The sequence below is a fragment of the Lolium rigidum genome, chromosome 6, assembly GCF_022539505.1.
Source record: "Lolium rigidum isolate FL_2022 chromosome 6, APGP_CSIRO_Lrig_0.1, whole genome shotgun sequence".
Taxonomy (NCBI): Eukaryota; Viridiplantae; Streptophyta; class Magnoliopsida; order Poales; family Poaceae; genus Lolium; species Lolium rigidum.
The window spans coordinates 151,683,872-151,695,902 of NC_061513.1; the positions used below are offsets into that span (position 1 = coordinate 151,683,872).

Here is a 12,031-nt window from a genome sequence, read left to right on the forward strand (position 1 = left end):
GCATGCAGCAACTCCCAGATTAAGATTATGCTTTTTATACCTTCCTGAACTTGTCAGCACAGCAGCATTAACAAGTCCAGTTTGATGTACTAGTACTGTATGCCCGTATGAAATTTGCCACCAACTGTGAGGTGCCACTACTGAATCTGAACATGAATGGTTTACACTTATTCTGAATGTTAAATTGCCTTGCGCTTCTCATCGCACACATTACCTACATGCTGATGACCAGCAGAAAACAATTTTGCGGATCCTACATGTGACAGTGCTTAGACATCATACTACTACTAAAATTAGTGTTGCTTCTAGAAGCACGGGACATCGTGCAGCTGGTGCTCCTTGAGGTTCTTCTCCATTACCCTCCTGGCTAGGGGCACCTGCTTGCCCACGGCGAACACGAAAGCCTTGCCGTCGCCTGACGCGTCGCGGGCTTGTCCTGGGAACACTGCAAACATACTTGCTCGGGTTGCGGGGGTAGTCGAAGAGCACCACATGGTTCACGTTCGTAAATTTGATCTCTCGCGCCGCCCTTCCACCATCAAATGATACACATCCAGCTCCAAAATTCAGTAAACTTTGGCTTTGAAACCAGAATCTAACAAAACAAGTGTTATTCAGTTGATGCAGCCTGTCTGTGCACATGAGGAACACCGGGTCAGCAGTCTGTTTCTCCAGCAACTCTTTCATGTTTGGGAAGCTTTCCTGTCGATCCGTGTCAGCACATTTTCAACCTTTTTTTTTTGAACTGTCAACCTTTCTACATGTCTCAATCTGGGAACAGAAAGCATTACCTAGTTGTCAGATGTTTTGTTCTTTTTGTTATTGTTTGATATTGATTTATACCCACAGATACATGGGAAAGGAACAACCTTAATGCGGAATTTATTTGTGTTATGAACAGGACATACCTCGATAATCGTTGGTATTTTCTCGCTCGAATGTTCTGGATTCTTCTCATCATTGTCATCCCCACTACAGTGAAGAATCCACAGTTGAACAATACAACTGTAATCACTCTAGCAGAACAATGCCACATGGTATCAATACCATACTATGGACTTCATGTTTAAAGCAACTATATATCTATGAGTGACTCTCACTCACATGCTTGCAATTCTGAAATCTGTTTATGGTATCAGTAAGAGAGAGACATGTGACTTGCAAGCGTATTTCTTGCAAACGTTTTCAGACAGTATATGTAGCATAGTAACAAGTAAACTAAATGAAGAAGGTGAGAAATGACCCACCTCTTTGGGACGTTCAATTGTTCGGTGGGCACTAGGTTCCATAACTATCTCAGTCAGGAAATGTTTTAACAACCTTGTTATATGTAAGAGGAAGAGTGGCGGTGATAAAAAGATATTGAATGGTCACTGGTGCAACATTAATCAGTTGATGACGCACTTGCTTAGAACCTTCTTCACTAAATAGAATATCCACTTCATAAAAAACCGCAATGCAACTAGAGGAAACAATTTATTAACTTAAGTCGTAGGCTATCTAATGGAGTCGACTTATTATTTTTCTTACTTCAACTTCAAAATGTCTGGAAAAAAGGAACAGTTGCACAAAGCCTTCCTCAAGCAGATACAAGAAACGACCTGGTGTTGCAATAAGAGCATCTCCACTCGTCTCCCCGACGAGGCCCCCGAGCGACGTTTTTTCCATCCGGACGGCGAAATTCGGCCCAGTCGCGCCCCCGGTTCCTCGTTTTCGTCCGGATTTGGCCCTTCATCCATCCGGCGAGCCCACGCCATCCCCGGTCCCCCGGGGATCTATCGGGGACTCCGGACGAGTGAAAAGCGGGGAAGGGCCCGATCTGTCGGCGGTTCGACACACGAACCCCACCGCCACCTCGCTCAAAATCTCCCCCACCCCTCGTATCTCTCTCGCCGCCGGCACCACCCCGCCGGCTTGTTGCCCAGATTCCGCCGTCTCTCCTTCTCCACCTGCCTATATTCCGCCGTCTTTCGACGAAGGCCTATCTGGCTGCTCCTCCGCCGGCCTGTTTTCCGACTTTGGCCTACTCCTCGTCGCTCGCGGCTCGGGTTGCCTCGATCACGCCCGTCAGGTGTTCGTCCATTTGCCTCGCCGGCCATGGACTCGGACGAAGAGGAGGAGCAGATGTTCGTCGAGCTTATGCGAGAAGAGATGGCAGCCACCGCCCAAGACGAGGAGCACATGATGATCCTCGGTTGCTTGTCAAGCATGTACGCCGGACTGGCAACTGGTCGACATGGTGGGTCGGCACCAGGTCGCCGGAAGTGCAAGCCGAGACAACGAATGGAGGGCTACTGCATGTTGTACGCCGACTACTTCGCCGACAATCCATTGCATGGTGAGAGTGTTTTCCGGCGTCGTTTCAGGATGAGCAGAAAGCTATTTCTGCAAATTGTGTATGCCATCCGAGACTTTGACCCCTACTTCAGATGCAAGGCGGATTGCACTGGTTTGGTAGGATTTTCGTCACTGCAGAAGTGCACAGTGGCTATGAGGATGCTGGCGTATGGAGCTCCCGGCGATGGTGCAGATGACTATCTTCGGATGGCGGAGTCCACCGCCCTTGATTGTTTCTACCGGTTCTGCTATGCGCCAGGAGATCCGAGACTCTACAATGCATCAACAACTGCAAGATGATCTGGTGGAGCACATATGGACGCTCCGAGGCAACGCCAACGCCGACGCCAACTAGTCTGTCTTTATTTATTTGTTTCAAAACTTGTGAAATTGTGTGCTTCATTTGTTTCAGCACTTGTTAAACATTGTACTGCTTTTCGCCGAATTTGTTTCAGCAATTTTCTGAATCTTGTTTGCCGAACTTGTTAAATTTTATGTCGAATTTGTTTGAAATATGTCAAATGCCCCAAATTGGGGGTGTCCTGCCGGGGGGACGGCTGGAACTTCGGCGCTCCCCAGGCCTAATTTTCCTCCAATCCGGACGAAACTTTCGCCGGATTTGGGCGTGGGGAGCGCCAACGAGTGGAGATGCTCTAAGTACATCTAGCTCTTGCTCAAGGCTTTCTAGCTGTGTATTCTGCAAAAAACCACCGGTCGCAACCATAGACCTGAAGGAGTGAAGGGAACCCCGGATTCTGATATTAAACGGCAATTCTGAAGGATCTGTAAATAGAACAATGTTCAAAACAGGTTATTCCCTATTTATTTTCCCCAAGTTGACACGAGAATTATCATAAAACATCAACTTTACATTCAGCTAGTAGTTTACCTTGGAAGAAAGTTCAGAATTAGGTGTTGATATTATGACTCGTGGGTTCCTTGGAGATGATTTGTGGAACCCCATAGCTTCTTCCTAAAGTCAAAAATATGCCAGTGTCTTGCCAGACCCACTTTGATCAGCAATGACGCAACTCCTCCCGACAGGAGTGTGCCAAAGCCTAAAACGATTTTATGGGCCGTCAGTCAACGAAAGGACGTTTTAGCACATCGGCCATACATGTACGGATGTAGTGACTTGGTATTGATTGACTAAGATGCTGGCTACTGTGTTATACTGACCAACAAGTGCTATAAGAAATTCTTGAATGCTATGCTAACAATTTAAGAGGTTTTTGGCCGCGGTAAAAGAAAAGGAAAGGTGCTTACCTGAATATGCAATGGTTGAGGGAACCAAAAGCTACTCAAGGCACCTAGAATCTCATCGCCGCAGCCAATCTCCTTAATAAAAGATCTGCGATTGTTGCTTCCGATCCTCTCGTCTATAGGATGTAGCATCGGCGACTTTACCCCGAGCTTTGGGGCTGGAAGTAGCCTCTTCACCAGCAAAATGTGAATAATTTCTTTCTAACCTTTGTATTGAGTCAGAGCAGGATTCAGAGACTCGTGCGTTCCTGGTTATTTCTTCCCAATAGTTTCTATTCGTCTTGCACGCCGCGTGTAATATCCCAGGATTTAGAGTTACAAAAATAGAGGAAAACAGATGTGTACATTGCATTCATGCATAGAAAATCCGGGGAATTTTCGCGCTTCCAAGTAAAACATGCCTCAGTAGCTGAAGTTTCATTTGACTTGGTGAAATTAAAGTAGCTCATCAAGTTAAGTGCTATAAACCTCAATGTGACCTTTATTAAAACCTTGTTTTGGGTAGATATGATTTGATCTAAAGGGTTAGATCAAATGGAACTAAAACCAACACAGTAACACATTAACCAATGATCAATTGCTTGATCTTATAAAAGATCATAATATGGTATTCTTTGCCATAACATATGAACATCTAATTAGCTATAAATCAAGTAACAATAAAATGGAGAAACTACTCTTTACTTATCTTTTTCATGTCTTAAACTAATCTATGCCCCTACCATGAACCTCATGGTATTCATTCCACTTCATTCTTGGATATCAGCATTAGTATTGTTCTCTAGTTTTCCTTATATTCTTCTGAATCCAAATTAACATATGTCAAAACCTAGAGGAGAGAGAGTTCTATATCTATTATCAACTTTGAGCTAAACCTTGGATATACATCCATATGCTCAAATCATCATCTTTAAGAATAAACCTATGATATTATTCAAGACATTTCCTAGAAAGAGAGAACGCTTATGTTAATCCTAGATATTGATGATTACATCATTATCTTTTGAGCATAACCTTGAGATGTTATTTAAATCATTCCCAAGTGGAAGAAACCATTGATGCCAACCTTAGCTTTACCTATTTAAGAATAAAGGACAACCTTTGAACTAAAGTATTAGGAGGTAAAGCATTTCATCTTGGAGTGGTGAGATAACCAAATATCAAATGGAACAAGACTATACCCATGAATTGATGAAGTAAAGTAAAGACTAATCCAACTAAACTCGACAAGTGGATCCTTAGGCAAGATACCTAAAGAGATCTTGTGAGTACACCATAAACCCTAGGATAATCCATTACTGTATAAGAGAGCTCAAGCTATGGTGTTACACTCAAGATAGTTGAGCCAACACTTGATTTTGAGGGAGATAAATATCCATATACCCAGATGATTATATCATCATTCCTTGAGAAGAAATTTAAGTTATTATCTCAGGCATTCCCCTGGGATAAAAACTATTGAGGTAACCATAGCCATGTCCATCCAAGAAAGTATAATAGAAGTAATATACTCTAGTTGATCAAGACAAAACTTGATCTTGGAAGTGAGAAACCTAGTTCATGAGGGATACCTTAGGAAGCCAAGCCTTTGATCATTATAAATTGAGTAATGATCATAAACCCTAAGAACTTGAGGTAGAAGATATTAAGAACAAGTTGATCATGTCTAATCCATGACCATGCTTTGGAGATATATAATGATAAGTTAAACCCTAAGGTGATAAGTAAATATCATCCACCACATGAAATCATAGGGAGATTCCTAAGCAACCCTAGACTTATATCTCAAATCCTAACTTGTGAATCACTTGGTGATCATAAGTAGAATCCTACCACATCTACATTCCATTTATTCCTCAATTAAAGAACACAAGAAAACCTTAGATCCAAACCCTATACTTAATATGGTGAGAAACCATTCATCGTTATAACCAAAGGTTATCATAATAAGAACCATAGCCACCCTAGATACTTCAATGCTAGATTAAAGATAATAATAGTAGTCTACTGGTATAAGATAAAACCAATTCTCAAGTCCTTAGTAACTAGAGGAGCACATAAAATATTAAGCAAGTAACCATCTTATCATGGATAGGGGAGACTAAACCCTAGCCAATATGGTGTCATCTCATCTCTATAACCTAGAACTATATCTCAACCCTAGTTTGTGCATCACTTGGGTGATCACAACTAAAACCTAAGCCACAATTAAGTTCCAACTCATGTGTCAATACATAAATATGAATAAAACCCTAGAATTGCACTCTAATTAAATCTTATGTTTAATTATGGAACATAAGATGAACCTAGTGCTAAATCCTATAATTAAAACCCATGTGTGATGAGTAACCACTTATCTTGATAATCAAAGCAGCCATTATGGAAACAATATCTACTCTAGATATTTTCAAAGATAATAATAGTGTTAACCTTGAAAAAGTGTTATAATAGAACTTACAAGACTTTAATAAATAGGTGATCCCATAAAATAATATGCAAGTGAACCAAACTCTCAAATAAGAAACCAAGACCTCATAATAATCTTTAAAATGCTTTGAGTAGAAAGTATCCACTATAAATAATTCAAAAGAGAATTGTATTCCAAGGAGGAAAAGGAATTTCAAAGAACACATAAATTCATGACTAAATTGAAATTTAAATAGAACTCACAAAGATACAAATAAAATCATGCATTGAACATTTGTGTTGGACAACAAAATAATACAATGAACATTGTTATTAAACTCTAGTTCAAATAGTTAGAAAACTGCAAAAATAACAAGGTTCAACTTGGAGTTTAAATAAACAAAACCAAAAGTAGAAATTGAAAACAGAAAAATAAATGGAAAAAAAGAAAAGAAGAGAGAGAGGACTTACCAGGCTTACCTGTCCGACCAAGCCAGCACCGCAGCCCAGCAGCAGCTCACCAACGAAGCCCAGCCCATAACCGAAGCCAACCCAACCCGCTGTACCTATTCGTTAAGAAGAAGAAAAAAAACAGAAGACCATCGTTTTCATTCTCCTCTGCGAGGCCAACACGGTGACCGCACCATCATCGCCGCCGTTGCGACCGCCGGGACGTCGTTGACCGTTCTAGGATGCATACCTATCTTCCACGCATCCGTCCTCATCCACAAATCGCCAAGATTCGTGCCCAGGAGACCTCGCCGACATCGTCGTCTGATGTCTACGCACGCTTCTATTCCTGTAGACAGTGTTGGACCTCCAAGAGCAGAGGTTCGTAGAACAGCAGCAAGTTTCCCTTAAGTGAATCACCCAAGGTTTATCGAACTCAGGGAGGTAGAGGTCAAAGATATCCCTCTCAAGCAACCCTGCAATTAAGATACAAGAAGTCTCTTGTGTCCCCAACACACCTAATACACTTGTCAGATGTATAGGTGCACTAGTTCGGCGAAGATATAGTGAAATACAAGTAATATGGATGATTATAAGTAGTAATTGCAATCTGAAATAAAAATGGCAGCAAGCGAACATGTAGCTGAACTTGTTGGAAACGGTGTTTCAATGCTTAGAAACAAGGCCTAGGGATCATACTTTCATTAGTGGACACTCTCAACAATGATCACATAATTGAATAAATAAATGCTACTCTCAAACACTCTCTTGTTGGATAACAAACACTATTCATTGTGTAGGGCTGCAAAAGCACACCTCAAGCCGGAGTAAACAAGCTATACAACTTCATAAAGGAATCACACACGATGCGCACACTGTCACCATCACACCGTGGAGAGTGACTCCAGAGTTCATATTAAAGTAACCTCTAGAGTGCATAATAGACAAGAGTAACATCTACATATTCAACTAGATTACAAAGCTCATGATCACATAAAGATCACACCATGGGAGAGAGAGATGAACCACATAGCTACCGGTAGAGCCCTCAGCCTCGGGGGAGAAGTACTCCCTCCTCATCATGGGAGACAGCAACAACTATGAAGATGGCGATGGAGTCGATGGAGATGGCTCCGGGGGCAATTCCCCGTCCTGGCAGGGTGCCGGAACAGAGATTTCTGTCCCCCGAATTAGGGTTTTTGGTGGCGGCGGAGCTACGGAACTCTTCTGGAGAAATCGTCGATGGTGCTAGGGTTTTCGGAGACGAAGGAATAAATAGGCAAAGGGGAAGCGTCGGGGGAGCCAGGGGGCTCCCTCACCACACCTTGGCGCGGCAGTGGGCCCCCTCGCACCGCCCTATGGTGTGGGCCCCCTGCTGGCCTTCCTCGACTCTTTTTCGGTTTTCTGGAACACTCCATGGAAAATAGGGCCGTGGGCTTTTGTTTTGTTCAATTCCGAGAATATTTGTAAACCAACTTTTCTGAAATCAAAAACAGCGAGAAAACGAGAACTGCACTTGTGGCATCTTGTTAATAGGTTAGTCCCAGAAAATGCATAAAAACATTATAAAGTGTGAATAAAACATGTAGGTATTGTCATAAAACTAGCATGGAACATAAGAAATTATAGATACGTTGGAGACGTATCAAGCATCCCCAAGCTTAGTTCTACTCGTCCTCGAGTAGGTAAACGATAACAAGAATAATTTCTGAAGTGACATGCTACCAACATAATCTTGATCAATACCATTGTAAAGCATATGAGATGAATGAAGTGACTCAAAGCAATGGTCTATAGTTTGCTAACAAATAGATAATGACCAAACAACTGAATCATATAGCAAAAACTTTTCATGAATAGTACTTTCAAGACAAGCATAAAAAAGTCTTGCATAAGAGTTAACTCATAAAGCAATAGATTCTTAATACAAGGTTTTGAAGCAACACAAAGGAAGATTTAAGTTTCAGAAATTGCTAACAAATAGATAATGACTAAACAACTAAATCATATAGCAAAAACTTTTCATGAATAGTACTTTCAAGACAAGCATCAAAAAGTCTTGCATAAGAGTTAACTCATAAAGCAATAGATTCTTAATAAAAGGTTTTGAAGCAACACAAAGGAAGATTTAAGTTTCAGCTATTGCTTTCAACTTTTAACATGTATATCTCATGGATAATTGTCAACACAAAGTAATATGATGAGTGCAATAAGCAAGCATGTAAGAATCAATGCACACGAGTTGACACAAGTGTTTGCTTCTAAGATAGAAAGAAGTAGGTAAACTGACTCAACATAAAGTAAAAGAAAGGCCCTTCGCGAGAGGAAGCATGGATTAAATCATGTGCTAGAGCTTTTCAAGTTTTGAAATCATATAGAGAGCATAAAAATAAAGTTTTGAGAGGTGTTTGTTGTTGTCAACGAATGGTAGTGGGCACTCTAACCCCCTTGTCAATCAGACTTTCAAAGAGCAGCTCCCATGAAGGACGTTATCTCTACCAGCAAGGTAGATCATCCCTCTTCTCTTTTGTTTACACATGTATTTTAGTTCTATTTATAGATGACACTCCTCCCAACCTTTTGCTTTCACAAGCCATGGTTAACCGAATTCTCGGGTGCCTTCCAACATTTCACATACCATGGAGGAGTGTCTATTGCAAAATTAAGTTGCTTACTAATAAATCAGGGCAAAACATGTGAAGAGAATTATTAATGAAAGTTAATTAATTGGGGCTGGGCACCCCGTTGCCAGCTCTTTTTGCAAAATTATTGGATAAGCGGATGTATATGCCACTAGTCCATTGGTGAAAGTCTGCCCAACAAGATTGAAAGATAAAACACCACATACTTCCTCATGAGCTATAAAACATTGACACAAATAAGGAGTACTAAAGTTTTGAATTGTTTAAAGGTAGCACATGAAGTATTTACTTAGAATGGCAGAAAAATACCACATAGTAGGTAGTTATGGTGGACACATATGGCATAGGTTTTGGCTCAAGGTTTTGGATGCACGAGAAGCATTCCCTCTCAGTACAAGGCTTGGCTAGCAAGGTTGTTTGAAGCAAACACAAGTATAAACCGGTACAGCAAAACTTACATAAGAACATATTGCAAGCATTATAAGACTCTACACTTTCTTCCTTGTTGCTCAAACACTTTTACCAGAAAATATCTAGACCTTAGAGAGACCAATCATGCAAACCAAATTTCAACAAGCTCTACGATAGTTCTCCACTAATAGGTTTAAACTACATGATGCAAGAGCTTAAACATGATCTACTTGAGAGCTCAAAACAATTGCCAAGTATCAAATTATTCAAGACAGTATACCAACTACCACATGAAGCATTTTCTGTTTCCAACCAAATAACAATCAATGCTAAGGCTTTCAGCTTTCGCCATGAATATTAAAGTAAAACGAAGAACACAAGTGTTCAAATGAAAAAACGAAGCGTGTCTCTCTCCCACACAAGGATTGCTAGGATCCGAATTTATTCAAACACAAACAAAAATAAAAGCACACATACGCTCCAAGTAAAGCGCATAAGATGTGAAAGAATTAAAATATAGTTTCACTAGAGATGACCTGATAAGTTTGTTGATGAAGAAAGGGATGCCTTGGGCATCCCCAAGCTTAGACGCTTGAGTCTTCTCGAAATATGCAGGGATGAACCACGGGGGCATCCCCATGCTTAGACTTTTCACTCTTCTTGATCATATTATATCGTCCTCCTCTCTTGATCCTTGAAAACTTTCTTCACACCAAACTCAAAGCAATCTCATTAGAGAGTTAGTGCATAATCAAAAATTCACATGTTCAGCAAGGACACAATCATTTCCAACACTTCTGGACATTACCTGTGGGGACCCCGGACTAACTGTCCGAAATACCCTGTTATGTATACAGTTCACAATCCCATGATCAGTGCGCCGTGAACACATAACCGAACTGATATCAAATTACATCATCCTTTACAAAACGGAATAAGAAAATTATAATAAGGTCACATGACCAACCTTGACATAATAGCCTCGAATGGCCTAACTAAAACATCAGAGTAGCGGAATCACTTCAGCAGCGCAGAGCCCAAGTCCTCTGCCTTAACCCTACAGGCAACTGACTAGGAAGACGTTCCTAGCTCGCATAGACGTCGTCAACTCCTTCTTCATCTGTGGAGTTCCTCCAAGTCTGGCCAAGTAAATAGCCAGGGACAAAGCCGTGAGTACATTGGAATTGTACTCGCAAACCATCAAGAAAGGTGATATCAATGCTAACTAAAAGAGACAAGAGAGGAAGAATAGTTTCTCTTGTGGATATAGCGTGTGAAAGAGAATCAGTTTCTCTTGTGGATATGGCATGTGAAAGAGAATCAGTTTCTCTTGTGGATATAGCATCCCGACATCGCAATTGATGGAGACACTAAAGTGGTACTATGACATCTCTATATCTTTATTGAAGAAGATACTTCAAAAGAGTTCTTCAACATAAAACACTAGGAAGGGTCACCCAATTTTTGTTTAATTTTCCTCGACCATCTCCATATGGTCGGCACCAGCCTTTCCGTACCCTTCCGGTACATCCAACACACACATTTCCTTTGGAAATCATTTTCTAAACCAAAACTCGACACAGCTCGGTAACGGCCATCCCAACCGTCCATGACCGTGGACGCGGCTATTCGAATAGATTTGACTCTGCAGAGTTTGCACACTTTCCCCACAAGATCCGCGAGTCTATCATGTGGGCATCATCCCTGCATATCAACTATGCCATGACAGAAACTCGGACATAACCTTTCGCTTATCTCCCCTGACATGAGTCCTTCCCTGCGGGCTTACCCCTTCCCGGCACCCCGGCAGCATACCTCCTTTTTGAGCGTATCTCCGGCGCCACGACAGAAGACCCTCAGTAATCGTCCGGCTATAGACAACTACGAGTGTATTGCCTCCTTCGGAGCGCAACCCGGCGTCGAGGTCATCGTGACCCTCCTAGAGAGTTGTGAAGGTGTCTCATGCCAGCTTCAACAAACTAGGGCTAAGCCCCGTGCCCATGTTGGGGTAGCGTGGTTGCGCGGTTTAGTTGTTCCGGGCGAATACAAAGAAACGTGTGTCGTTTTTCTGAAAACCCACTTTACACACACACATTCCTCTTTCCAACCATCTTTTCCAAGATCCTTTCCTTTCATAAACCATGCACTCGGGTAAGGTCGACTCACCCAAGGTTTTCTCAAAACTTTTACAACAAGGTAAACCTTGAGGGGTTCCCAACCTATAGTTTTATGCAAGAGCTAAGGTATATCGATGGCACGATGCTAGACATCATACCACTAAGGAGAGGATAATTGAAGCGTCAAGGGGGGAAAGATCATACATACTTAGGATAAGCATGCATGGGAACAACATAGGTAGGATTGTTTGACAAGGGTCATGATGTTAATCATCATACCATGAAGAAGAAGATAAAATAGGTGGTCAAGGGGGCATACATGCTTCGGGTAAGCATGCATAACAAGAACAAGGGGGTTCAACATACTTGAGAGTAAGTATGCCTAACATCAACAAGGGGTTCCAC

The 12,031-nt window shown here is 41.6% G+C and overlaps 1 pseudogene; it reads right to left on the reverse strand.

The window, feature by feature from the left end:
• Positions 1-305: 305 nt before the first annotated feature.
• On the reverse strand, positions 306-6,731 carry LOC124663422 (annotated as a pseudogene).
• Positions 6,732-12,031: the final 5,300 nt, after the last annotated feature.